Source organism: Rhododendron vialii, chromosome 8a (genome assembly GCF_030253575.1).
Source record: "Rhododendron vialii isolate Sample 1 chromosome 8a, ASM3025357v1".
Taxonomy (NCBI): domain Eukaryota; kingdom Viridiplantae; phylum Streptophyta; class Magnoliopsida; order Ericales; family Ericaceae; genus Rhododendron; species Rhododendron vialii.
The window spans coordinates 22,406,123-22,433,390 of NC_080564.1; the positions used below are offsets into that span (position 1 = coordinate 22,406,123).

General features: G+C 43.1%; 1 pseudogene; it reads right to left on the minus strand.

Moving 5' to 3' along the window:
* Positions 1 to 9,853: 9,853 nt before the first annotated feature.
* On the minus strand, positions 9,854 to 13,818 carry LOC131298650 (flavonol 3-O-glucosyltransferase UGT89B1-like; annotated as a pseudogene).
* Between the last annotated feature and the right edge of the window lie 13,450 nt (positions 13,819 to 27,268).

A 27,268-nucleotide genomic window follows, 5' to 3' on the forward strand; every position in this document is an offset into this window, starting at 1 on the left:
ACACTTGAGGAAGTCTTTCTTAAGAATGCAACAGTTTGATTTGAAAGTAAACCCCTTGAAATGTGCCTTCGGAGTCTCCGCAGGCAAGTTCCTTGGTTTTTGGTCCACAACAGAGGGATTGAGGTTGACAAGAACAAGGCCAAAGCAATCATGGAAGCGAAGCCTCCTACCACCAAGAAGGAGTTGCAAAAGCTCTTGGGTTCGTTCAACTTCTTGAGAAGGTTTATCTCAAACCTAGCTGGAAGGGTTCATGTCTTTTCTCCACTCTTGAAGCTGAAGGACCATGACGCTTTTGTTTGGGAGGCAAACCATCAAAAGGCCTTTGATGAGATCAAAGGCTATTTAGCAACGGCTCCAGTCCTTATTCCTCCCATCAAGAACAGGCCGTTGAAGCTCTACATCTCAGCAGCTGAGGGCTCTATTGGAGGTCTCTTGGCTCAAGGAAAGGAACAGGCGGTTTATTACTTGAGTAGGTTGCTGACTCCTTGTGAAAGGAGATACACTCTTATTGAAAAGATTTGTCTTGCCTTGTACTTTTCAGCAATAAAATTGAGGCACTACATGCTTCCTGTTTTGGTTTACATTATGAGTAAAACAGACCTAGTTAAATACTTGCTTTCTCGGCCAATCATGAGAGGCCGAATCGGCAAATGGTCTTTAGCTCTAATGGAGTTTAGTTTTCAATACGTTCCTCAAAAGGCTGTAAGGGTCAGGCCTTAGCGGATTTCCTTGCTGATCATCCTTGCGTGGATATCGGCGACGAGTCCGAGTCAAGTCTTAACGCCCTTGAGATATCACTCACTCCTTGGACACTGCTCTTTGACGGATCAAGGACTCAGCAGGCCTCAGGCTGTGGAGTAATTGTTATTTCTTCTCAAGGCCTGAGGACTGAATTGTCTTTTCAATTTGATTTCCCATGTACAAATAACCAAGCTGAATACGAAGCAGTTCTTATAGGCCTTGAAATCCTAAGAGATCTAGAGGCCAGAAAAGTAAAGATTATTGGGGATTCAAACCTTGTAATCAATCAGTTGGCGGGAACGTTCAAATGTTATAGTGAAGACTTGGCTCCTTATTATATGGCAGCAGTGCAATTAATCTAAGATTTTGATAATGTCACTGTCAAACACGTCTCAAGGAGTATGAACACTGAAGCCAACAGCTTGGCTCAGGCTTCTACAGGTCTGAAGCTAGCTCCAGAAACAATCCATAAGATCATCACAGTCCAAAAGAGGTTGTTACCTTCTGTTAGAAGGAAAGGTCTAGGACTGGAGGTATTTACTTCTGACTTCACAGGTGAAGAATCAGATGATGAACCAGAGAACGATTGGCGTACACCTATTATTTCCTTCCTAAAGAGGCCTCATCACAGAACTTCTAGGAAAGTAAGGAGAAGGGCTATGAGCTATATCCTCGTGGGTGATGAATTATACAAGAAAAGCTTTGAGGATGATTTACTTTTAAGGTGTTTAGGGCACCTTGAGGCCATGAGGGTCATGAGCGAAGTCCATGAAGGAATCGGTGGCGCCCATCAATCTGGAATAAAGATGAGATGGCTAATCAGAAGGTATGGATGCTATTGGCCAACCATCTTGGAGGATTGTATTCGTTTTTCTAAAGGATGTCAACCTTGCCAAGCCCATGGCCCAATTCAGCGTGTTCCTGCAGCTGATTTCAAGCTGTGGTCAAACCTTGGCCATTTAAAGGTTGGACCCTTGACGTAATTCGAAAAATTTATCCGCCCTCTTCAGGAAATCATGCTTACATCTTGGTAGCCACGGATTACTTCACCAAGTGGGCAGAAGTGGTGCCATTAAAGTCTATAGATCAACAAGAGGTAATCAAGGTGGTCAAGGAAAGAATCATCCATAGGTTTGGACTGCCTGAACACTTGGTTGCAGATAGGGGTACGATATTTATGGGAGAACAAGTGGTTAACTTTGCTGCACAGCAAAATATTATTATCTCCAATTCTACTCCTTATTATGCACAAGGAAATGGCCAAGCTGAATCCACCAACAGGACTCTTGTCAACATTATCGAGAAAATGGTGGAAGATAATCCAAGGGCCTGGCATGAATTGCTTTCTGAGGCCTTATGGGCCTACAGAACCTCAAAGAAGGAAGCCACCAATATAACTCCTTATATGGTGGTATATGGGCATGATCCAGTCCTACCAATGGAAGTAGCAGTAAAGTCAGTAAGAATTGCATATCAAAATGGCCTCACTCCTGCAGATTATACTCAGGCCATGCTGATGGAGCTTGAGGACTTGGACGAAGTTAGGCTTGCAGCCCTTGATCACATGTTGGTTCAGAAAAGAAGAGTCGCTAGATCTTATGACAAACGTGTAAGGAAAAAGAGCTTTACTGAGGGTGACTTGGTTTGGAAGGCAGTCTTTCCCTTAGGGGAAAAGAATCCAAGATATGGCAAGTGGTCTCCAACCTGGGAAGGACCGTACCAGATTGCTCAAGTCCTTAGAGGTAATGTTTATCTTCTTATGGACCTAAATGGTGGTTTATTTAAGCATTTAACAAATGGAAAGTACCTAAAGCATCACTATCCTACTATGTGGGAGATGAGAGACTTTGGAGAAATTCAATCTACCAAACCATAATGAAATTTCATGGCAAGGCCTGAACGGAGGCCGTAGTACTTACTATGCAAAATTCAAAAAGGCCTCAAGTTCAGGCCACCTATCATCAAACCAAACCATTGCCTTGGCCATTTAAAGGAAAGTTCCAGGCCAGGCAAAAAGCAGATAAACTAATTATTACAAACCAAAGTTCAAAAGTAAAAGTTTTAAGGTCAAGACCTACAGGAGGCCTTCAAGACTGCTTTTGAGGTTTGCCCACGAGGTGTCAAGGTTGGCAAGCTGAGCTTCAAGTGAATCCCTCTGCCCACGAAGGCCTGGGACTTCTTCAACCAGGAGGTTCAACTTCATTTTCTGGCTTTTTGATCCAGCTTTTAGCTCTTCATGATGTTGGGCCAGGATTTTGGATTCCTTCCGAAAGTCTTCCATTCCGGCCTTCAGCTATTGCCAATTGAGTTTTGAGATCTTGAATTTGGTTGGAGGTGGCAGTGATATTCGCTTCATTGACCTTGATATCCTCCTTCAGCTGATTCCATTCAGAACTGAATTTGGTAAGCTCCATATCAACCAGATCCAATTCTACCAACTTGGCATTGACCTTGTTAAGTTCGTGGGTGGAAGAATCAAGGGACTTGACCATGGTAGGGAAGTCTTTATGGAAATACTGAAGGGAGGTCTCCTCTGTACCCAGGGCCTGAGATTTATCCAATACTTCCATGGCTTTCTTGATACTCGAGGCTCGAGCCGGATGGACAACAGCCTTGAAATTTTGCAGAAGGGCCATCCTAAAAGCTGTTTTGGCCTCAGCCACTTCATCCGGTGTAAATTAAGATTGGGAAGTTGATCCAAGACCATTACCTGAAGTTCCAGAATTGGCTGCCTTCAGCAAGTCCTGAGCAGACTCAAACAAAGTGTCCAGATCTTCTTCTTCTTCTTCTTCCTCTGTTACGATGACAAATTTAGGAATGACAGGAGGATCAGTCGAGGGGATAGGTTTGGTTGCTGGAGAGCTGGGCTTCTATGGAGTCCTAGAGGAAGCTTCATGTTCAGGTTCTTGTTGGGGCATGCCTAGCCTTTTGTCTTCTATCTCTTTCTCTTCCTCGAAATAATCATCAAGTTCCTTGGGATTAAGAACAAGAGGTATTAGATGATAGTAAGGGGCCATAAATGCTGAAGAGGACACGTCACAATACATCCTTACAATGGGATTGCCGGCTGTGGCAGACACGGTATTTTCAGAGTCAATCGGAGCAGGTTTTTTCTTCCTTAATCTATTCTTGGTAGGAGCAGAATCAGCTTGTTCTTCTTTGATCTTGGAAGTGGCCTATCAAGAGAAAGGAGATTTAGCAACAGGTTTCAATGAAGCTAAGGGCAAAGCTAGGAAGAAGACAAACCTTTTCCAAAGGGTCAGACTCAGGAGAGCTGGTTTTTGCACTACTCCTAGTTCTACCAGCTACAGTGGTCTGAGAGGCCTATGAGGAGATTTAAAGCATAAGTAATGTACGAAAGGAATGGAGGGATGCTAAAGGAGTTTTACCTCTGGCGCCTGCTTGCGTGAGAGCATCTTAGTCCTTTTGGGCTTCTGTGGGGCAGTTTCAGCAGGGGTCTCATCGGGAATACTCTCTGAACCTGGAGACAAGGAAGAAATTAGCCCCAAAAATATTGAATGAATTCAAGAAATTCGCAACAGCAAAGGTGTGGATCTTACCTTTTCTTTTCATGGTCAAGGATGGAGAAGGACTGATCTGTTGCAAGGGCATGGTGAGGCCAGGCTCAGGAACTCCAGCGGATTGTGGCAGAAGTGTGGTTAAGACATCCAAATAGGGTTTGACGAAATGCATTCTTGTGTAGCCTCCCCACCAACTATCAAATTTGGCTCATTTGTCAGTGCGTTCAGCATAGCGATGAAAGGCAAAGGCCTTCCTAAGCTCAGGGAGAGTGTTCCTAACCCTTTCTAGGTCCTTTGGTTGAACCACCGGCCTGTCAGTGAAGTCCTCATTCAAGGACTGGTATGGAGGTAAGGGAGTAAGTTGACAAAGGCCAAACTGTCTGGCAAATTGGGCTGCATTATAGTATTCAACTCCACACTTGTAATTGGTAGGAGTATAAGCCATGCCATACATGAGGTCCCTGGAAATCAGAAAGATGCTCCAATCTCTAAATGGTCATCATAATCGTCACCCGGATTTGAGGCTTCTTGTTTCAGCCACCAGGGCACCGTGTCCCTGACAAAGGGCAGCCAGTTCTTCCCCATCCCAGTGAGTTCGTGGTAGAAGAATTTGAAGTAGGTCCTGAAAGCGTATCTAGGGCCGCGAGCATAAGTGTAATGGAGGCCGTAGCAGGTGTGTTCTGACTTTTTGACCATGGGTGGGCCAAGTTTAGGGAAATAAGACCATAACCATAGGGTCATGACCCACAGGGGTCCAGGGGCAAAGATAAACTTGTTGCTGATCAGTTCCTTCATACCACGGTAAAGATGGGCTAAAACCAAGGGGCCTAATGCCAGCTTCTGCCCAGAAGCTAGGGCACAGGCCAAGTCTATGAAATCCTTGGTGACCCTATTCGCAGAAACATAGAAGATAAATTTGTTTAACCAATACAGGAGGAAGGCCACGTGTTCATTATCCTCAACGGGTCCCTTTTTGGCATAATGGTTAATGAAAGAGGCAAAAGACAAGGGTTCTTTATACTCAAAGTAAGGAGTTTTTTGTGACAGGAAGTAATTGGCCTCTATCCCATGGGGACGGAGGCCTGTCAGGAAAGCCAAGTCCAGAAGGGTGGGGCTCATGAGGCCAACCTTAAAATGGAATGAGTTTGTGGTGACTGATCAGAATTAAGAAGCAGCCAAGAAGAGATTTTTGTCCATATCAATAAGTGATCGACTGAGCAGAATGGCGTCTCGGATCCCTATTTGCTTCCACAGATCACCCTTGGCCTTAAGCATTCGATCAAGCCACTCTACGTACTTGGCGTCAGGTCTGTGCCAAAGGCGATTGGGAATATCAGAGCTGAAACGATTCCAGTCAAGGGACGAAGATTCAAAGGGAAGGACTTCCTCAGCCAACGGGTACATCCCGCAAGTTGGGAAGGAAACCCTAATTGAAACGCAGGCCCCAACCCAACTCGATCAGCGTTTGCAACGACTAAGACATCATTGGCAATCGCTATGTGCTCTTCGTCAATGATTTTGCGGATTTGGATGGCGAGGCTGTTGGGATTTGGAGGTGGAGCATTAGCTTTGTGGGTCGCCATCTCTGGAGCAGATCAAGAGACTTGAGTGAAAGAATGGTGGTTTAGGGCTTTTTCTGGACTTCGACCGTGCAAGAGGAGAGGAAGCAGAGAAGATGTAGAGAGAGAATGAAAAGAAAGAATGGAGCTTTGTGGGTGGCGGCACAATTGATGCCGTTGGTTTTTCCTTTCTATCTCTATCTCTTTGATCGAGATTGAAGAAGCAACTCAAGGGTTGGACTCTTGATTGACGCAAAGAGTCCTGACGGTTTGGAAAGCTGCATGGCAGCCAATGCACGGCCTGGGGTGATGACACGTGTCCCTCAGGCCTAAGATGGTGATAATTGTTGCTGCCAGCAGGACTCCTTAGGGGGTTATTTATCTCGAAGATGGTTAAAATTCAAAACGGAGGGATTCAAGTTTAATTAAGGAGATATGCTTTGGAACTTGAAAAGTGGTTAGGCTTATTATGGCCTGATTATCTTTTTAAATGTAAATATTTGAACTTTTGAAAAATTCTTAGGCTAAATAAAGCCTGATTATTTTTTCAAATCTAGCAATAAGGACTCGTTTGGTTATGCCAAAAACTGTACTTTGTCCTAATTTACAAGCCTAGATCTTGAACAAGATCAAGGCATGGGGGGCATTGTTTACACCCGTTTTTGGCACCCAGTCCGGGGCAAGCGTTGGAAGGCCATTTAATTATCTTTTAATTAAACTGGGTCAAAAAATAGAGATGAATGGGGTTAAAATCAATGGGCCAAACCCATGTTAGGTGGGCCCAATTATTTTTAGTTTGGTTCAGGCGCGAATTTGGAATTTTTGGGCCAATTTGTAAAAGAGTTCGGCTGGCCCAAATGTTGATATGGGCTAAATATGTTAATAGGCCATTTAATTTAATTAAATGGCCCATTACCCAAGTGGCCCATGAAAAGTGGAAAGAAAGAAAGGAATTGTTGCCTGATTAAAGCGATTTGACCAAGTCAAATGGCTGGGGATTCTTTATCACCCACAAGAGAAGGAGAAGAAATAGGCCTATTCTCCTCTGACGTCCATGAAAATAGGAAACGGAAGTGGCCCATGACTCATCAGTGCCCACAAAAAGAGGAGGTGGGAGAAGCCCACTAACTTCCATCAACTGCCCACGAATAAGAAAAGCATGTGGTAAATATGCTTTGCATATATTAACTACCCATGATCCCATGAAGTGGGAGTTATATGGACCTTTGGCAACATCTAAAGACCAACTCGGGACACTTGTCATCATATGAAGCAAGGCTGGAAAATACACATGCAAAACCGTGGATGCTGTTGCCTATAAATTCAAGAAGAAAAAAGGGTTCCCACACCAATCAAGCTCAACGCTTAAAACCAAAACCTTCCCAGCGAAGCAACTATCTCTATTTTCTCACCCTCACTCAATTACTTCACCAAGTAATTCGGGTTTCTATCTCTCTTGTACCCCAACTTTATTATTACGAAACATAATAAAGTTATTCATATCTCTCTTCATCCCTTACTTTATTATTACGATATAGTAAAGTAATTCTACGCTGTTACTTTCTTTCCTACACGGTTAGGAAATTATTAAGTCCTCGCACAAAGAGGCAAAACCACGGACCTTCACTGCAATCCAGCCCTTAGGTTGCAGCACTATCGCCCTCTCAGATCAAGAAGTCAGAAAAGGGACGCTCAGCCCTTTACGTTAGACGCGACAAGTCTTGGCACGCCCGCTCAGTCCTTGAGCCATTTCGGAGCCGAACACCATGTCAATTAGGGATCGATTAAGTAGGATGGCATCTCAGATCCTTATTTGTCTCCACAAATCACCTTTGGCCTCCAACATTCGATCGAGCCATTCCACGTACTTTGCATCAGGCCTATGCCAAAGTCGGTTGGGAATATCTTTAGAGAATTGATTACAATCAAGGCATGGGGACTCGAAGGGAAAGGCCTCTTCCGCTAGTGGGAACATTGAGGCGAGTTGAGAAGGAAACCCTAACTGGAAAGTAGGGCCAAGACCAACCCGATCAGCATTAGCAATCACCAGAACGTCGTTGGTAATTGCTATGTGCTGCTCAACCAAGATTTTTCGGATTTGTACAGCAAGGCTGTTAGGGTTCGGAGGTGGTGCATGGGCTTTTGGGTAGCCATCTCTGTTGAGGACCAGAAACGCAAACGGAAGCAATGGAGGGTTAGGGTTTTTTCTGGGTGTCTTTCGAATAAGAAGAGATGAGGCAGAGAAGATGTAGAGAGAGAATCGAAGAACAAGAATGGGGTTTTATAGGTGACGAAACAAGATGAAGGAGACGTTGTTGCACTTATCTCTCCATGTTCAAATTTTAAATGGCAATTGAAAGGATTAGACCCTTGATTGACCCGAAGAAGAGCCCCGACTGCTTCAAAAGCTGCATAGAGACCAATGCAAGGCCTGGGGTGATGCTACGTGTTCCTTAGGCCTAAAGAGGTGGTAATTATTACAGCTCATAGGACTCTTCGATGGGGTTTCTATCTCGGAATTTGTTGGGATTTGGTTCAAGACGAAGGTGAGGAGTCCGAGTCCAATTAAAGATGTATATTGGAATTTGACAATTTGTTAGGCTCGGTTTAAGCCTGATTAACTTTTAAATTTAAATGTTTGAGGATTTAAAAGGATATTAGGCTAAACCTAAACCTAATCATCGTTTTCTTTCAAATTTGATGATAAGGACTCGTTTGGTTTGCCAAAAACTGTAAGCTATCTTAATTTACAAGCCTAGATCTTAAACAAGATCAAGGCATGGGGGCATTGTTTACACCCGTTTTTGGCACCCAGTCATTGGGAAGCGTTGGAGAGCCATGTAATTATCTTTTGATTAAATTGGGCCAAAAAAGTAGAGATGTATTGGACTAAAGTTAATGGGCCAAGATAGTCTTGATTGGGCCAAATTAACTTTAACCCATTTTGGTCAGAGATTGGAATCGTGGGTATTGGGCCATGTTCTATGGAGGGCAAACCGAGGCCCAATCAGTTTATTATGGGAACAAGGCCTTGTACATGTTAATTTGTTTGCAAGGCCCATTATCATGATTGTTTTTGCTTCTGATGAAGTTTCGTGAGAAGAAAAATAGGAAGTTGATGGGAACAATTGCCACATGGCCATTTGACCTAGTCAAATGGCCCATTACCTATTAGCTCCCACGAGAATAGGAAATGGAGGAAACCCATTATCCCATTAACTGCCCATGATCTCGAAGAGAAAATATAGGAGAGGCCCACTAGCCTTTCTCAACTTCTGATAACTACTCACTCATGCATGATGGAGGAATCATGGGACACATGGCGCCATATGGTGAAGGCTGGAAAATCATTTGCATGCAAAACCATGGGATCACTTGGCCTATAAATAGAAGAACTCAAGAAGATAAAATGGTTCACACACCAATCAAGCTCAATGCTTAAAACCAAAGTCTTCCCAATGACGCAATTATCTCACTTCTCTCACATTCACTCAATTACTTATTTAAGTGATTCGGGTTTCTATCTCTCTTGTACCCCAAACTTTATTATTATGACATAATAAAGTTATTTCATCTCTCTTGTACCCCAAACTTTATTATTACGACATAATAAAGTTATTCTACGTTGTTACTTCTTTTTCTACACGGTTAGGAAATTATTAAGTTCTCGCTCGTAGAGGCAAAACCACGAACCAACACTGTAATCCAGCCTTTAGGTTTGCAGCACGATCGCTCTTACAGATTCGAAGTCAAAAAGGGACGCTCAGCCCTTACGTTAGACGCGACAAGTCTTGGCACGCCCGCTCAGTCCCTGAGCCATTTCAGAGCCAAACACAACGGGATCCACAACTTCTGAATTGGTGTAAACCAAAGCATTTTTATTGGAAGGGTGAAGAGGGATAGTGATGGAACGCGAGGCATACTTCCTCGAGCATTGGTTCGCCCATAGTCTCTAGCTAGTCAGTCTTGACTCAAAGGGATTGCGGTTAACAATTTGGTGAGTGTGAAAGTCATGATTCTCCTCAACTAATACTAAAGAACCCTAAAAATCTCAGATGTACCACTTCTTTCTACTCTACCTAACAACTCTCTAGCACGCAATTTTTTTGTCACATAAACACAAAATCGTCGAGAGTCAAATGTGGATGCTCTGAGCAAGTTGAGTTCTTTGACTAACTCGTCCAAATCTCTAGCTGAGCTTTCTCCATTAATAGCATTCCAAGCCTCCTCATGTAGCCGCACAACCCCTTCTCTCTTTGCCTGATTCCCACCAACTGACTCGGCTAGCAACCCTGTCAACTCGTCCAAATTCGAAATGTTTTGCTCTCCTCCTTCACAGACTGGAAACCCCACTCCAAGTTCGTCCACCAGCAACTTAGCATTGGTGAACTGGTCGCACCCCTTGGCCACGTCAGCATCAACACGCCCGCGGTGAGTCCTTCGAGCACCGAGTTCCACCTGCAGTGAGTCACAAACGCACCCACAGCTTAGTGCTGCAATATCGTCACTTGTGGGGCCCATCCCCTTATTACAAAACCCCTTTCTCCCACACGATCCTCAAACCCATTTGGAATGAAACCAGAATCACCCTCCGCGTCTCCTCTACCAGACTTTTTCACGCACCAAATAAAATGCACCTCGCTACACTCGATCGCAGCCACTAAAACCTCCACTTGCTTACTCGTCAGAACAACTCAGCTACCGAAACAAATATAAACCACCGAGTCACCTGGCTTCGAGTCAAGCCACGCCATCAACTTGTCAGTTGGCGCCGAACTGGACCCACCCCGATTGGTGGGTCCAGTTATGTCGTCAAGCAGAGGCATCAATGGACCAACAGCCCAAACTCGATTGTGACCCAAATCGTGCTTCAAATGATCGATGTAAACTCGCTCTAACTCGGTGAACGAGTTGAAAATGAGTCCCAACTCTTGGTGTTGGCCACCATGCCGTCTCTGAAAAACTCATAATCTTTGTCCCCTTCCTTGAAATCTCGAAAGGTATTGGATAACTGCCACCGAGGGAATGTGGGGAAATTTGGGATTCCTGGAAAAGAAAAGGTCGAATTCTGATTGGCCGAATCACCAACCTTGGGTAGGTCACACCACATGTGATTCGAAAGGGAGCGAAAAGTGCCCCGGAGGGCCAAAAAATGAGATGTGGGAGGCCGAGATTGGCGGCGAGGTGGTGGGTCCAGCCGAGGAAGAAATCGGATAGGATGGCAACAGGAGGAGAAGGGTGGGAGTTGAACCAGTGGAGGATAGGAGCGTAGAGCGCGCCGTAGTGGCAAACGTGGGAAACGATTCCAGGAAGTGAAGAAGTGTTAGTGTTTGGTGGTGTTTCGGGAGGGGAGAGAACCAAGGGGTGGATGGAGGTGGAGGCGTGGGTGGAGGAGAGGGAGGTGGTTGGGTGTGATGAGTACGGTGATAGTTAGGCCGTGGGTGAGTAAGAGGCGGGTGAGGTCAATGAGGGCGATGATATGCCCCGGCGCAGGGTAAGGGAAGACGAGGATGTGTGCACCGCTGCTGCTGCTGCCAACATGATCAGGTGTGGACATGATTTTAGTCTAAAAACTAAAGGAATAGAAATTACTACACAGAGACTCCTACAGTTGAGGAATTGAGGTATGTATGGTGTCTTGGTTTGGTTGAAGATGAGTCAAGCAAGCTTCTGAGCCTGACTAACATTGAATAAATATAAATGTCAATTGATTGAGGCCCCATTGAATAGATATAAAGGTCAATTGATTGAGGCCCCGTTTCCTAAAGGGAAATAAGTATTTTTTTTTAAGAATGTAATTTTAAGCTTAAAAATTATGTGTTTACGCAAATAGTTTTCCTATTAATATGGATCTTGTTTGATAGATTTTATTAAAATCTTTTATATTGTGCAAAAAAAATTGAAAAATTATTTTTCATTTACATTATTTTTAGTTTGAAAATGTAAAATAAGTATTTATTTTTTAACAAAGTGTTCTGGAACGGGGCTGAGTAGTTTAATGGACAAGTATGGAAAAGTACATCATGTGGCACTCTGTTTTTCGTCATGACTTGTGTATGCAGACGCTCTGCTCTACTCTCTTTGACCGCGGACTACTCACAATCTTTGTAATCCCTCCATCCCCTTTTAAGTATCTCGCTTCTTAACTCCAACTTATTACGAAAATATCATCATTACACCTTTCACGTCCATTTTTACCTCTACTTTCCCTACTTACTCTCTATAGAGACATCATCATTACATTTTTACTCACTAACTTTTCAAAATGGAATCTAGAGGCAAAATGGAAAATATACCAACTTTTATTCAATTTTTTTTTTTTGTGTTGGTTAGTTTTACGTCAAACTTTTGTGGATTATTGATTTGTCTAATCGAGATGAATCAGAACAATAAGAAAAATATTACTTTCACCCAAATATTGGGTTTGGACTATAATTTTTTACTTTTTCAATTCCTCTCATCGAGTCGAACTAATAAATCCACAAAAAATTACTGTGAAAATAAACTAAAGTCCAAAATCTTAGATATTAAAAAAACATATTAGGATAAAAGTAAAAAATATTTACGAATCAACAAAGGTAAAAAATTTATCGCAAAACTAACCAATGCGGAAAAAAAAATTGCATTAGGACAAAACGAAAAAGGGGAGAAAATGAAAAAACGAGTCCCATTCCTATATTTCACTGAAATTGATAGTAATTTGTTTTGCATGTTGTGGAGAGACCCAGGAAATACAACTGAAGTTCTGATTTATGTCATTGCTATTTGTTATCCGAATTGCTCTTTGAAGCCTCCACAAAGTGAACTCATATTCAACCCATACTAGGGGAAGAAATGGGAGACGAAAAAGGACGAGGGAAAAAAAAATGGGACGGGTCTGGTTTGCATTGACCCATATTCTACCCGGCCTGTTTCAACTCACCTACTATTCAACCCGTATTCGACCCGCCCATATTCAACACGTGACCCGTTTTAATCCGTCCAACCCCGTCCATTTGTCACCTCTAATTTTTACCCTAAAATTGTTCATGAAAGATTCAAACTAATCTTTTTTTTACCCTCAAATAATCAAACTCAAACTAATCTGGTACTTCGAGTTGTATGACCTCAACCTAAGTTCTCAAACTCAATTTCGTCACGTACTTTTCTTCTTCTTCTTCTTCTTTTTCAATCAATAGAGGAGATCATTTATATCATATATGAAGTACAAACATGAGACATTACATCAATTGTGAGTGTTTACGAGACAACCAAGCCTAATAACTTAACCAATATAAGAAATAAGTTCATAGTGGGTAGAAAGAAAGAAAAAGCACCTCTAAGCTGAAAAACACCTACACGCAAGTGAAGAGATTCGAACTATTGACCTGCTAATGAGATACTACGAGATTCCTAACCAACCGAGCTAGCCCCAGTTGATTCTCATGCATGTAATTTTTCTAAAACACCAAGTATTATTTAAACTGGGCCGGGGGGCCATATTTGAAACCAAAGGTGAACCAGAAGGCCGATATTTGAAACCCAAAAGCAGGAAACCGCAAAAGCTAGGGCTCAATAATATTTGGGCCATGAGCAACGCCTGTAGTTGATGTAACCCAGTACCAAATAGATAACTGAACGGGGGAAGGTGAATGTGGGTTGGGTTTGGTATGTGCCACAGTTTTTTTTTTTTTTTGAACTTCAAAAAAGAGTGGGAGGGGACGACCAACGTGGCAACCCCCTTAAGCGTGACCATAGAGGCTCCCTACTCACTGTGGAATGTCTGGTTCGAGATATAGCTACTGTCTGTGTGGCCCGTGATCCTTGATTCAAGTTCCTCCTCCGTTGGTTCGTTGACCTCCTGACCTTCTCGCTCTAATCCTGCACAGTGAACGCATGACTAATACCTGACCAGGGGTCGGACAAGACCCTCCGGCAAGAGGATGAGAATGTGCAGAGAGTAAAGTAGAAGATTAGAGTTTTAGTGTTTTGTGGCGTGTACCTCTTAGGGTTGTCATCCTTCAGTATTTATATAGTCTCCTTGACTTGATCTCCAAGTACGAACATGTGCCTTGCACGAGCCAAGCGACGTTATCGCGACATCACTGGATAGATCTGGTAACCGTTTTCGTATGAGCTGGCACATTCCATGTGCGCTCGTGATTATCCTTTGGCGTAACCGTTTCTACGCGTGGAAAAGCACGCATCACTGTGGTCGGCTGAGCCCATTAAGTGACTTGTGATGAGAGCTCACCGACGGGACTTTCTCCCTGAAGGTGGCCAAGCCCGAGCTACCCCTATCGCCAAGCTTAGGGTAAGTATAGTTTTGACGGATGGGCTTCGGCCCAGAGCCAAGCTCTAGTTCGAGCACGGCCAAAGATGGACTTAATCTTCATTATTCAGGACAGATATGGAGAGTCATGTTTGGCCCACTACAATAGCCCCTCAATCTCTACCGACGCCGAACGTGTGGTTGGGATTGATGTTGAATTTTGGCCGAACCTCCATTATTTTTCAATCAACCGTCATTGGCAAGCACCAAGGGAAGGGCGTCAAATGTCCCTCTATGGTTGGGTATTGCTGATAGGAGGACGGCTGGCACGCGTGGATTTCTTCAGATCTGTCCTGCTATTGCCACATGTCAAGCGTCGATTGGTCATTGGTTCTGCGGTGTGATGATTGGGCGGGAAATTCGAACTCTTTCCCTCCCCCTATATAAAGGATGAAAAAGAGGGTTTACAGAACCACTCTCTCTCTCTCTAGAACTCCATAACCAGAGCTTCCCCCTGCGTTTGTTCATCTTCCAACCTGAGATCTCAGCGGTTTCATCATCAGATTTCATTGAAACTTTAGGTATGTGTTCGATATCCACCCTTCTCCTCATTTCTATAGTTCTTGTCCCCTTTTTCATTGCTTTTCTAGGTTTTTTTGGGGTTTTTTTTGTTCTGTGTGAACAGTACATTCATAGGGATGAACAGTGATGTTCATCCTTGTACTCAGCTGGTTCTTCCGAGCCCCGACTTTGATGTTGGTTATGTTAAGCCAACGCTAAGTAGGGCCGAGCCCCATGACTTGAGTCTCAGATTTTCTCGAGCTTGAGTCTTCATAGAGTGAAAACAGGGTGGGCCAGTAAGGTAGCGGAGTGTAGGGAGATCCTCGTCCGTCACCGACGATAAGGTTTCTCATTATTTTCTTTTGTTGATAGGTCTGGCTCACCCAATTATAGTCATCTCTTCTGACACTGAAAGCTCAGGGGACGACTCTAGGGACTTGATAATCCAAGAGGATTTGGAAAGGCATAGAAGCCGACGTCAGATCTCTTTAATTGCTTCGAACATGTCAAGCTCCAGTGATTCTAACGCCGAACGTGATCATGAGTACGACAGCGAGTTCAACACCAAGTTTGAAATATCCTTCACTCCCTTTACTCATTCCAACGCCGAACTCGAGCTGGGGCCTGAAGCTGAATCCAGGTTTCGTTCGCAGGCCGAAGCCACTACCTCTTCTCGATCCAGGCCTAGTAAAACCTCATCCGAGAACATGGAGGTTGCTGACCTTTATGAGAGAGACCATGTTTGTCCTCACGCCCACTACTTCAGTGGGAATCCCAACAAGTATGAGAGTTTTTGCTGAGAGTACAACATCCCCGACGACGTTGTAATCAGCCAAGTGGCAAGCAACAAGATAAGGGATGAGAGAGAACACCATCCCGAGCATATCACCGTGCCTTTGATGGCTATATGTGAAGCTGGACTGTGGTTACCACTTCACCCATTCTTGAGGGAACTCTTGGCTCGGTTCAGCCTTGTTCCCCACTATTTTACTATTAATAGTGATAGAATAGTGATGTATGTAATCAAACTGAAGGAGCTCTATAATCTAGAATTAACGATCGCCGACCTCTATCATACCTATATTATGTCTAGGCACAGACAAACCGAGCATCGATATTTATCGACGCGTAGGGATAGAGAGCCATTGGTAGATGGATTGCCCGACACTGATAAGTGGGCTAATTTCTATGTTGAAGTGAGTGGCAACTTTGAATTCGGTGATCAATCCGTGCATAGGTATTCTGTGCTGATGATAAAAGACTTCCGAGGTAGTTTCTCTGATATTGCCGAAGCCAACTTTGCCTCCTCAGACCTCGTTTTAATTCTAATTGTTGACTTTACTTGCAGATCACCGTTCCATTACTAAGACTCAGCAATCTCTGGCTGTTAAGAAACACGTGGATGTTTTGAAGGCACAAATTTGTCGAGATACGCTGACCTTGTTAGGATACATTCCTTCATATAAGGGAAAACTCAGGAGGAAGGAGAAGGAGGGGGAGCCGAGCAGGAAATCCGTCGGCAAAAAGAAGGGCAGTGATCAACATGTAGGGAAGAGTACACCGTTGGGCACTAAGAAGGGGAAGGAGTCAAGAGTAAAGTTTCCCACATTCAGGAAGCCAACTGAATTTTGGTTCCAAGAGAGCCAGCAGTCCAAGCTTCTAGGTATAGATATCCCTCTTCAAACCCTCGTACCTAAGTTCACCGAAGAGATGGAAAGGATGAACGTGGTTCATGTGAACATTAGGGACGGCGCTACCGTTCGTCAAAAAAAGACTGAGGAATCCGAGCCTGCTGGGAAGAAGCAAAAGATCACCCACGAAAACCCAACTAAGCCGCCAACTCCACTTCCGAGCGAGAAGGACAGGACCGAGTTGTCGGCTGCAAGTGGTTCAAAGGGGCTCCAAAAGTCCGGGGGTTCGGCCTGCCCGATTGTTCAGGAGTTCGCTCCATCCTTCGCTCTGGCAGAAGGCAGTGTCGTTTCGGTAGAAGATTTTGTCAAGATAGAGCCAAGACTGGCGGTCACAAGTTGCATAGTCTGGCTCTGCTGAAGAATATGCAGAAGATTCCAGAGGATCTCCAGCCGAGCCTGGTGCACGCGAGCGCTTACCTCGTCCAAGTGCTTCCGAACCTGATTTGTTTGAATTCTTTGTGTTTATTTCCAAGGTTGTCTCTATTTGGTAGCTTTCTTTGGTTCATCTTATTTTGTATTGCAGGCTTGCTTCAGGCGTCGAACAAGGCCGAGCTTGTTACTGCCGAGAGGTCTTGTTTCGTGACAACCTAAAGACCGAACATGAAAAGGTGAAGTCATTGAAAACTAGCTTGAAGGCGGTGAAGGCTCGGGCGGCCAAAATGGAGAAGGAGAGGAATGAAGCCCTAGAGAAGGCTAAGAAGGTTGATCGTAAGCTCGATCAAGTTTTGAGAAGGGAGAAGAGGAAAATGAAAAAAGTTGATGAGAAGACGTATTAAGCGGGTTTTGACCGAGCCAGGGCTGAATATATGAGGGATGCTCGGTCAATGGTAAATGACAAAATTAAGATGAGGATCCCTATCTCGTACCGAACGGGATATAAGGACGGGGTGAAGGCTACTTGTGGAGTTTTGCAGCTGGAGGCTGATATGAATTTGACAAAATCGATTCCAACCCTAGTTACTCCCGAGGTCGTTCTTCCTTATACTGAAGAGGAATGTGCACCTCTCCCTCCCGAGGAGTTTCCCGAGAGTGAGGATGATGTTGATGACCTTACCGATGCTGGAGATGGCTCAAGTGGGAAGAAAACCGGTGAGAGTGAAGGTGTTTCTGGTGGGAGGAGGGCTGGTGATGGGGGAGAGAAGGTGGCGGGGGACGCCGAGCGAGAGCCTATGAATTTTGATAAAGTTGCCAAGGCCGTTGATAAAGTGTCAAAGTTGTTGCTGATGTCGCTTCCGAGGACGTTCTTCAAGTTTAAAGTTTTACTCTTCTTCATGAACTTGTTGATTTTGAACTTTTAACTTTTGTTGAATTGGACGGCTCCGAGCTTGGGGTTTACCGTGCCAGATGTAATAGTTTATGGGGGGTCGGCTCTGAACGATATACCACGCCGTACCTCCCGGCTTATGGATTTTCTGCACTGTTTGAGTTTTGTCGAACTTGATTGATCCTCTCTATGTCTGGGGCAAATTTTTGTAGTCTTGCTTGTTTGGATGGTAGTTGTCCATAACCCCCACTTTGGTCTGGGTTCGGCTGAGTAGTTGGACCTGGACCAAAGTAGAAATTGCCTAACTGTTGTTGGATGGTTGCCGAGCCTTGACGAAAGTAAAGTGGACAAATAGAATAGATATTGTGCCGAGCTTGGTGTTGTCCTAGGCCAATGTGCCAATTTAGTGGATAATCCTTAGGTTAGCAACCAAAAGTTGTTTGGTGAGCTACATGTGGTTGGGACTCGGCTAAGGTGCCAGCCCCTAGCCAAGTTTTTAATGGTTTGAGGTGTTTGAACGTTTGTGGGTGGTTTTCTCACCAAATCGTGAGTATAACCGGGCATTGGCCGACCTTACTGTCTTGTCATGCGGAACCGAAGCCTAGATTCCAACCGTAATGTGTGTCCTAGGCTCGGTGGACCATATGTCTATTTTTTGCTTCTTTGGGCGGCGATGGTGGCCGAAGCAAGGGCGTAAAAACCGTTTATGGGTGTGACTAAAGTCAACGTTTGTGGATTGGTATAATTTCCCAAGAGTGGATAGTAATAAAAACAGAATGTAGACAAGCTAAAGGTGTAGAAGATATCAATTGTCGAACAAGATACTTCTTTGATTTGAGAAACGTTGGAATACAAGTTTGATTTAAAGACTTGGGCCAAAGCCGATCAGAATTAATAGTGGCTGGAGCCACTCCTTGCATATCGCACAACTAGAATTTAAAAACAAGATAGGTAGTGGCCGAACATGAGGCGCACTGTTGGTGTTTGACTACATGTATGCCTTCTTTAGGTTCTTTGCATTCCAGGGGTTGGTAAGGATTTTCTCATTCATGTCCTCCAGTATGTAGGCACATTCACTAGCAATTTTGACAACACGAAAAGGTCCCTCCCAATTGGGTTTAAATTTCATTTTCTTGCTAGCTTGCACCACTTTTCGCCAAACCAAATCATCTGGATTGAAGGTCTTGATTCGAACACTTCGGTTGTATCCCTTGGCCATTTGCTATTGGCATTCAGCGAGCTTTAATCTAGCATCATCACGCTTCTCTTCTGCCAAAATCAGCTCATGTTCCACAGCTTCGTCGTTGGTCTTTGAGTCAAAGTTCTCTGTTCTCAAAGTGGGGAATCTGGACTCTAGTGGGATTACGACCTCCATTCCAAATGCCATTGAAAATGGTGTCTGGCCAGTGGAGCGCCTTGGTGTAGAACAGTAAGCCCATAGAACTCGTGGTAACTCCTCAGCCCATTTTCCTCTCTTGGAGTTTAGCCGACGCTTGATCCCAGCGTAAACTGTCTTATTCGTAGCCTCGGCCTAGCCGTTCCCTTGGTGGTATGCTGGAGTGGAGTTGAAAAAGCGAATCCCAAATTCGGCACAGAGGCTGGTTAAGTCTTTGGCGACGAATTGGCTTCCGTTGTCTGAGACGATGGCGTAAAGGACGCCGAATCTAGTGACGATGTTTCTCCAGACGAATCTTCGTACGTCGGCTTCGGTGATTGTTGCCAGAGGTTCAACCTCTACCCATTTCGAGGAGTTATCCGTTGCTGTGATCAGAAACTTGAAGCCTCCAGGGGCTGTTGGCAGCTTTCCCACGATATCAAGCCCCCATTATGCAAAGGGCCAGGGACTTATGATGGGGGAAAGATTCTGGGCCGGTTACTTTGGTATAGGGGAAAAAAGTTGGCACGGTCGGCATTTGCGGACGACTTCTTCGCAGTCTTTCTTCATATTCTTCCAAAAGTATCCCTGATTCATTGCACGTTGACAGAGCGAACGGCCGCCAGAGTGGCAACCACAGCTACCTGAATGAAGCTCGGCGAGAATGTCGAGTACTTGGGTTGGGTGGACAACGAGTACCTACTTGGAAGTGGATGCACGATCGAGATCGGCACGAAGGCTTATTTCAGATTCCTTTGTCATTGGGTCGTGGATAACGTGTATCATCGGCCGCGGCTCATTTAGGTTGGGATTTCCGACAAGTTGACGGGTGGGTGTTTTAGTTCGATCAATGTACTGGTCGAGGTGGCCTTGGGCTGCCAAATGCTTTAACAGTGCCTTGTACGGGGCACATGTCGTTGTATAGTGACTGAACTCGTTATGATACGAGCACTTTTTCCTTGGGTTCTGATCTTCTTGGCCAGTGTCTATGACGAGTTTTCCTGTTGGCCATTCGAACTGCGGTTGCCTCATTATCTCTTTTAGGAAAGACCAGATGGGCTCTTTGAAGTACGTGGTTTCAACCACGTAGTCATGAACCTTCGGCGAATGTTTCTTTCCTTCCTTGATGTTATTGATGTGTTTCTTTTGCTGGGACTGATGGGTTATAATTGGCGCTGGTAACTGGGACGTGGCCGTTGAGAGTAAGGTAGTTGGGTTAGGTATTCCCTGAGCCGCTCGGTCTGCGTAAAATTCTTCAAGAACGTAGAATCGCTCTACAATGCACATCAACTCACCCATGCCGTGGGGTGAGTGGATATCAAGTTCGTCCAGGATCTTGCTGCTAGTTTCCAAACCGTTTTTAAAGGTTCGTGCAGCGCAATACTCGTCGATTCCAAGGATTTCGTTGAACAATTGCCAGTATCGTTCGACATACTACCTGAGTGTTTCAGATGGGAGCTTCCTTATCTGGGATAATGACTCAGGCTCCTTGGCGGTCCTGTTGCTTGTGATGAAGCAAGTGTTGAAGGCACGTTCAAGGTCGGCCAAGTACCGTATGGATGCAGCGGGCAGTTTGTTGAACCACTGAAGTCCAAGGGAGCCGAGGCTGGACGGGAATGCCTTGCATTTGATCTCATCTTTCGTGGTGCATAGTTCAATTGCTTGACAGAAATGAATAAGGTGGGTGTAAGCTTCGCAAGTGGTTGGATCGGACTTCGTGAACTTCGGCAAGTGGAAGTTGGATTCGGCGGTTGTGTTGATTATGTGGGATGTGAAAGGTGATACGCCGAGATCCTTTAACTACCGTTCAAAGCCTAGGCGCGATGGTTTGCCGAGCCCATCGGACCGAGACCTTTTTTGAGTCCCTTTCTTTGGATTCCTTTTCTGAGGGTTTCTCCCGTTCTCGTTGCCGAAGTTTGTTTCTCAAATCTGTAATCGTTCGATGGGGACCTTCGACGGACTTTTCTCGTTCACAATGATTTTTGGGGTCGTCATTCGGCCCGTCAATGCGTTTGCCTTTCCCATTTCGTCGAGATCGATTTTCATTTTCCAGGTTTTCAGGTGGAATTTCCCCAAGACGTTCGGAGACATGGCGTCTGGTCTCCACGGAATCTCGGCTTCGATGGAAACCATTGTGCGAGAGAACTCCGCGTGACCAGTCGAGTATGTGCTTGTGAATGACTCGGTATCGCTAGTGTTGGTTCGATCATGTTGGCTCTTTGAACGATGTGTTGCAGATGTTGTAGGTCGCTAATAAAGGATTATCTCTCTTGCATCGCCCGTGTCTGGAGTGAAACCTAGGCGATATTTGACGGAGCCACGATGGCCTTTATCGTGAGGATGCTCTAGTGGTGGTGGGGAGGGTGGTGGAAGTGGTGTTTGTCTTCGTCGCCTGCCGCCTCAAGCAGATCTGGATGTGGCAGGAGTGGTGTCTTGTTGAATTTGTTGTTTCATTTGGGCCACTTCGCCCTTAGAGCCGCCAGTTCGTTGCACGACGCTGTAGCAAGCAGATGTAGGCCGCCGTTATGTCGTCTGTGGCCGGAGATAGCCCAGAACTGGCGGGGATGGAGATAGACATGTGTCTCTCGGGGAACTGTGGAAGGATTGTGTTTCCACTGGCGTCTTTGGCCCCTGAAATAGTAAGATCTGATAGATCTCCACCCATAGTGGTTGAATTTGCAATTGTCTTTGGAAGAGGAAGGTAGTTTTGGAGAGGGTTTGAGCCGTTTGGATCAGAAGTTCTGAGGTTTCACGTCGAGTTCACCAATTGTGTGACCCGTGATCCTTGATTCAAGTTCCTCCTTCGTTGGTTCGTTGACCTCCTGACCTTCTCGCTCTAATCCTGCACAGTGAACGCACGACTAAGACCTGACCGGGGGTTGCCTGGCAAGGCCCTTCGGCGAGAGGATGAGAATGTGCAAAGAGTAAAGTAGAAGATTAGGGTTTTAATGTTTTATGGCGTGTACCTTTTAGGGTTGTCATCCTTCAGTATTTATAGAGTCTCCATGAATTGATCTCCAAGTACGAACATGTGCCTTGCACGAGCCAAGTGATGTTATCGTGACATCACTGGATATATCTGGTAACCGTTTTCATATGAGCTGGCACCTTCCATGTGCGCTCGTGATTATCCTTTGGCGTAACCATTTCTGCTCGTGGAAAAGCACGCATCACTGTGGTCAGCCGAGCCCATTAAGTGACTTGCGAGGAGAGCTCGCCGACGGGACTTTCTCCCTGAAGGTGGCCGAGCCCGAGCTACCCCTATCGCCGAGCTTAGGGTAAGTATAGTGTTGACGGATGGGTTTCAGCCCAGAGCCGAGCCCCAGTTCGAACACGGCCAAAGATGGAATTAATCTTCGTTATTCAGGACAGATGCGGACAGTCGTGTTCGGCCCGCTACACTGTCCATGAGAATAGACCGTCATCACAGCACTACCTAAGTACACAGTTGGCATAAGCTCCCCTCTACACAGGTCTAGCCCTGAATTTTTGGAAGCTCTAGGCGAGTTTCAAAATGGGGCCTCTTATTTTTGTCTATACAAATTAGTTATTTGATATGAGAACTAATATTACCGTGTTGTTTAGTGGCAGCACGCACTCAAACCAACTTCTAGACACCATGGTCGCGAGTTCAAGTCTGTTAGAGTACATTTTTTCATACAAATTCAAAAACTATTTCACTTTAAAACTAAAAGATGCAAGAATCAAATCTATGACAAAATTCTTACCACCAGACTATGTTAGCCCATTAGAAAAATAATTCGCATATCGATAATACAAATCGCGACGGTGTGGTGGCCCACATAAATTCCCTCCACCGTTGGATTTGTAACACATTTTTCTGCATAAATCTCCACCATTTATTCATTTCCATTCTAAGACCCCAATAAGAGCATCTACAGTGGAATAAGCAAAATAAAAAATTATTAAAGTTAGCAATGTTGGATCAAAAAAGTGCTCACATTTAAATAACCAAACCTAGCAACCTCTTAACAACTCATCAAATTTTGGCTCTTCAATCATCAAAATTAGCAATTTTTTGTCAATAACCAAATTTTATCTTTCAATCAAGTACACCAACATTACACAAAAACTCTCTCTCTCTCTCTCTCTCTCTCTCTCTCTCTCTCTCTCTCTCTCTCTCTCTCTCTCTCTCTCTCTCTCTCTCTCAACAATGTTTTTAAAATACTGTAACTTTCATATTTTTTTTCTTTTTTTTTTTCAGAAACATTTTTTTTTTACAAAAAACAATTTTTTCAAAAATTTTAAAAACTGTAAGTAAATAAAGTGTGTTTCAAAAAACAATTTTTGAAATTTCAAAACTCTTTTATAGAAAACTGTTTTTTACACAAAAACTGTATTTATAGTTTTTAAAATTTCAAAATTATTTGTGTAAATACAATTCTTTCAAAATTTCTCAAAATTGTATTTATAGTTTTTAAGTGAACAAAGTGTGTGTTTTTTAAAAAACTGTTTTTTGTTTCAATTTTTTTTTTTTTGAACTGTTTCTAACTTAAACTATTTTTTTTTTCTTCAAAAACCGTTTTTTCAAAAAATATGCATGAAATGAAGGAAAAAAGTTTGGAGGGCCCATTAGTTTTGATTATAGGCAAAAAATAACCAATATGGGATTTGACATTGTTAACTTTAGCAACCTTTAAATGGATAATCAAAATCTGATGTGGCATGTTTTGATTATTCACATTTGCTTATTCTACTGCTGATGCTCTAATTAATTGACTCCCACGGCAATAATTCCTATTCCTATTCCTATACGGTAAGGCAAAGTTAAAAACGACAATAACCATATATTGGCAGTCTAATTTGTATTTCATTCTTTTTTTGTATTTCACGGTTTCTTTTTTTTTTTATCAAATTTGTTGTCGAATACGTATTGAGCATATATGTGGTTTTGTATTTCACTTTGCTTCCAAAAGAATTGAGGTGAGTGTATGTAGTGAACTAATACAATTACCAGTTTTTGTTTTCTGTAGTCATTGTTTACGTCTTCGTTTTTTTATCAATTTTGGTGATGAACTAATACAATTACCGATTGTTGGTTTTTTTTTTTTTTTTAAGATTATTGTTGGTTCAGTCATCATAATGACTGATTATGGATTGATAGAATTGCCGATTGTTGATTTCGGACTAATAGATTATGGACTATAGTGACTGATTTTTTCAGTTATACCAAGACTTGATTTTTTTATTGGTATTCTACATAAACTTTAATTCGGCATGAGGAGCGCACCGTTGTATGATTCAGCAAGTGGAAAAAATAGTTAGTTTTTTATTCGGCAAGTCTCTACCAGTTGTATGATTCTTATTTTATTATGTCTTTTTGTTATCTATAATACAAATCGCAACGGTGTAGGGAACCATAGTTAACTTGGCATTTCTTCTTCCAGCTTACTTTTTTTTTAGTTCCATTCTGGACTCAAGGGGATGTATATGAGGTTTCCTGTTGTCTACTTTTTTATATGCAAGTCATCTCTTATCATTTTTCGAAATTGGCATCTATGCAAGCAAGACGTGGTGTTGTTCCAGTGGTCTGTGGAGTTGCCACACTCGATGATATGGTTTTTACCTTTTTATTGCATAGAAACTTTTTGAGTAAAGTTTTTATAAACAAAGTTTGAGTAAAGTTTTTACTTTTTTTATTCCATCTAAACAAAAATTGGGATTCGCCTTCAGAAATTGGTATTTGCCGGCTCACCCGTAATGACACATCTCAAAAACTTTTAACTACACAGCACAGATGAATTCGGATCCAGTAAGCATGCTTTTTCAATTTTGTATAATAGATGGTTGTAGTATGGTAGAGTGATTGATTTTACTTTTCAATTTTATATAATATTCATCTTATTAATGATGCTTTGAGGTCTAAAAGATTGAAACATACCCCTCGGGTAATATTGGATACCGCTCAGGTTAGCACGAAGAGAGATATCTCCAAGAACAAAATGCTTCCCTAGACGAAATTGGGGCATTGGTTCGGGGTTCTGACTTGAAGCAACGAGAGATGCAAAGCATGGCCTTTTATCATGGTATTTCCACATAGGTTTTAGCATTATATTTTCACACAAGTTTTAGTATTATATTAATTTACCTGTTCTCATCTCATTTTGAATATGTTGAGTTCTAGGCACGTCTTTGGATGCGACATTTATCGGCTAAAGATTGTCCTTTGATGCCTCCTCCAAGATCAATCATTGCAACCGAATTCAGTCCTAGTGGGAAAAACCTTACAGTGGCCAACCTTGCAACATCGAAAGCTATGTTGGGATGGAAGTGAAACCACCTCAAACTTCTTTCGATCATATCGAGTTGATTAGGTAGAAGTGAAACCACCTCAATCTTCTTTCATTTCGAATTGATCAGTTAGATGTTGCTTTGTCGTATGGATAAAAAAAGGTTTTCCTATTTTGAACTTATAAAATGGATTTTGTGAAGACAGTTGGGTTTTTTAGATGTGATCAGTATTATAATCTAGTGTTTAATATAGCGGGGAGTTAAATTTTGTTCGCAAGTGCATTTAGGCATGGGCATTCCGCTAGCTAAGCTCACACATAGCTAAGGTCACTCAAAATCATATTGAATAACAAATTCAACGACTTTCTAGTATAATACTTAACATATACCTTATTTTGGGGTTCTATTATTTGGCAAAAAATGGAAGGTCCTAGACGGCTGTTTGGTGGGCTTATGCCTAGGGTCAGCCTTGTCCCTACATGGTCCGAAGACTCATCCGCAGGCATGAGGCCAAGTCGTGGCTCGAACACAGGTCTCCGTTGAGGAGGATAGTGACTAGTAGGGCTGTAAACGAACCGAATCGAGCCGAACCCTGTTAAGTTCGGCTCAGGTTCATTAAGGTATGAGTTCGGCTCGGGTTCGGCTCGAGTTCGATTCGAGCCTGAACAACTTGGCTCGAGTTCGGCTCGTTAAAATTTTTCAAGGCTCGGGTTCAACTCGGTTGGGTTCGTTTAGATACTAGTCTAGCTCAAGTTCGGCTCGGATTCGGCTCGGGTTCGATTCGAACTTGAACATCTTGGCTCGAGTTTGGCTCGTTAAACTCAAATGAATCGAGCCGAGCCGAATCTAAGCTCGAATTGAGCTCGTCAAGACTTAGGTTTGATTCGACTCAGCTCATTAAACTCAAGCGAACTCAAACTCTCTCATTGATCGTATAGAATTTGGGAGAAAAATAAGTATTAAATTATATATACAACCTTAAAAATTTTTACATTTACAAATAGACCTCTATTGAACTATTAATTAAATTTAAGTATAGGTTCGCGAACCTAATCGAGCCGAATACCGTTAGGCTCAGGTTCGGCTCATTTACGGAACGAGCCTAGAATTGAGGTTCAGATTCAGTTCGTTAGCAGACGAATCGAACTCAAACGAGCTCTTACCGAACCGAGTCTCGAACAGTTCGCGAATGGCTCAGTTCATTTACAGCCCTAGTGACTAGTGAACCCTTTTTAACTAGACTACCACCATCGGTGATTTTTTTACCACAGTTGGAAGCGACACTTGTCCCTGCAAGTGTGGGGCTACGTTGCCGGCAGCCGAGAAAGGCAAAAAGGAGCACGTGACCCACCCCCCCCTTCCTCTTTCGGACTTCTCTTCTCTTCAATTAAAAGACGACAGACAGCTCACTTCCAATACCAAAAGGAGTGCACATGCACTGATGCACATGCCTTCCCCCCACTACTTTTGCATTTGCTGTTTTCACGTCTTTTCCTTTTTATTTTTTACTACTACAATAAATATCATCAATATTCTCTTTTAGTAGTTTTATACTAGTAAACCAAAAATATTATTCCCTCCGTCCCAATTTAATTATCCCTTTTAAGAGAATCCGTGTCACTTTTCAATTGATTATATTTTATAATTTATAATATTTTCGGTGATTTCAAAAATATTGTATTATAGAACTAATCTAGATCTATCAAACAACATCCATATTCGATATGAAATTCATTACGAATTTAAAATGTAACTTGTTTTTTAGCCGGTTACAATAAAACGAGAGACAATTAAATTGGGACAGCAGGAATAGTAATTCACAGTTTCATTTTTCTCCATCAATAGAGTTAATAACATTAGAACAGGAAAATAATTTTCACGCTTCCTTTTTTTATAATTCACAATTCTTTTTTTTTTGTTTTTATTGATATAAATTTACTATGTTGTCTTTTTTTACATTCAAAAAAAATATTATAAAATTCATGTGGATTAGCGTTCCTTAGTGGAAGTAAAAAGAACATTTATGCCGTACCACCTTCAAAATGGTTTAATA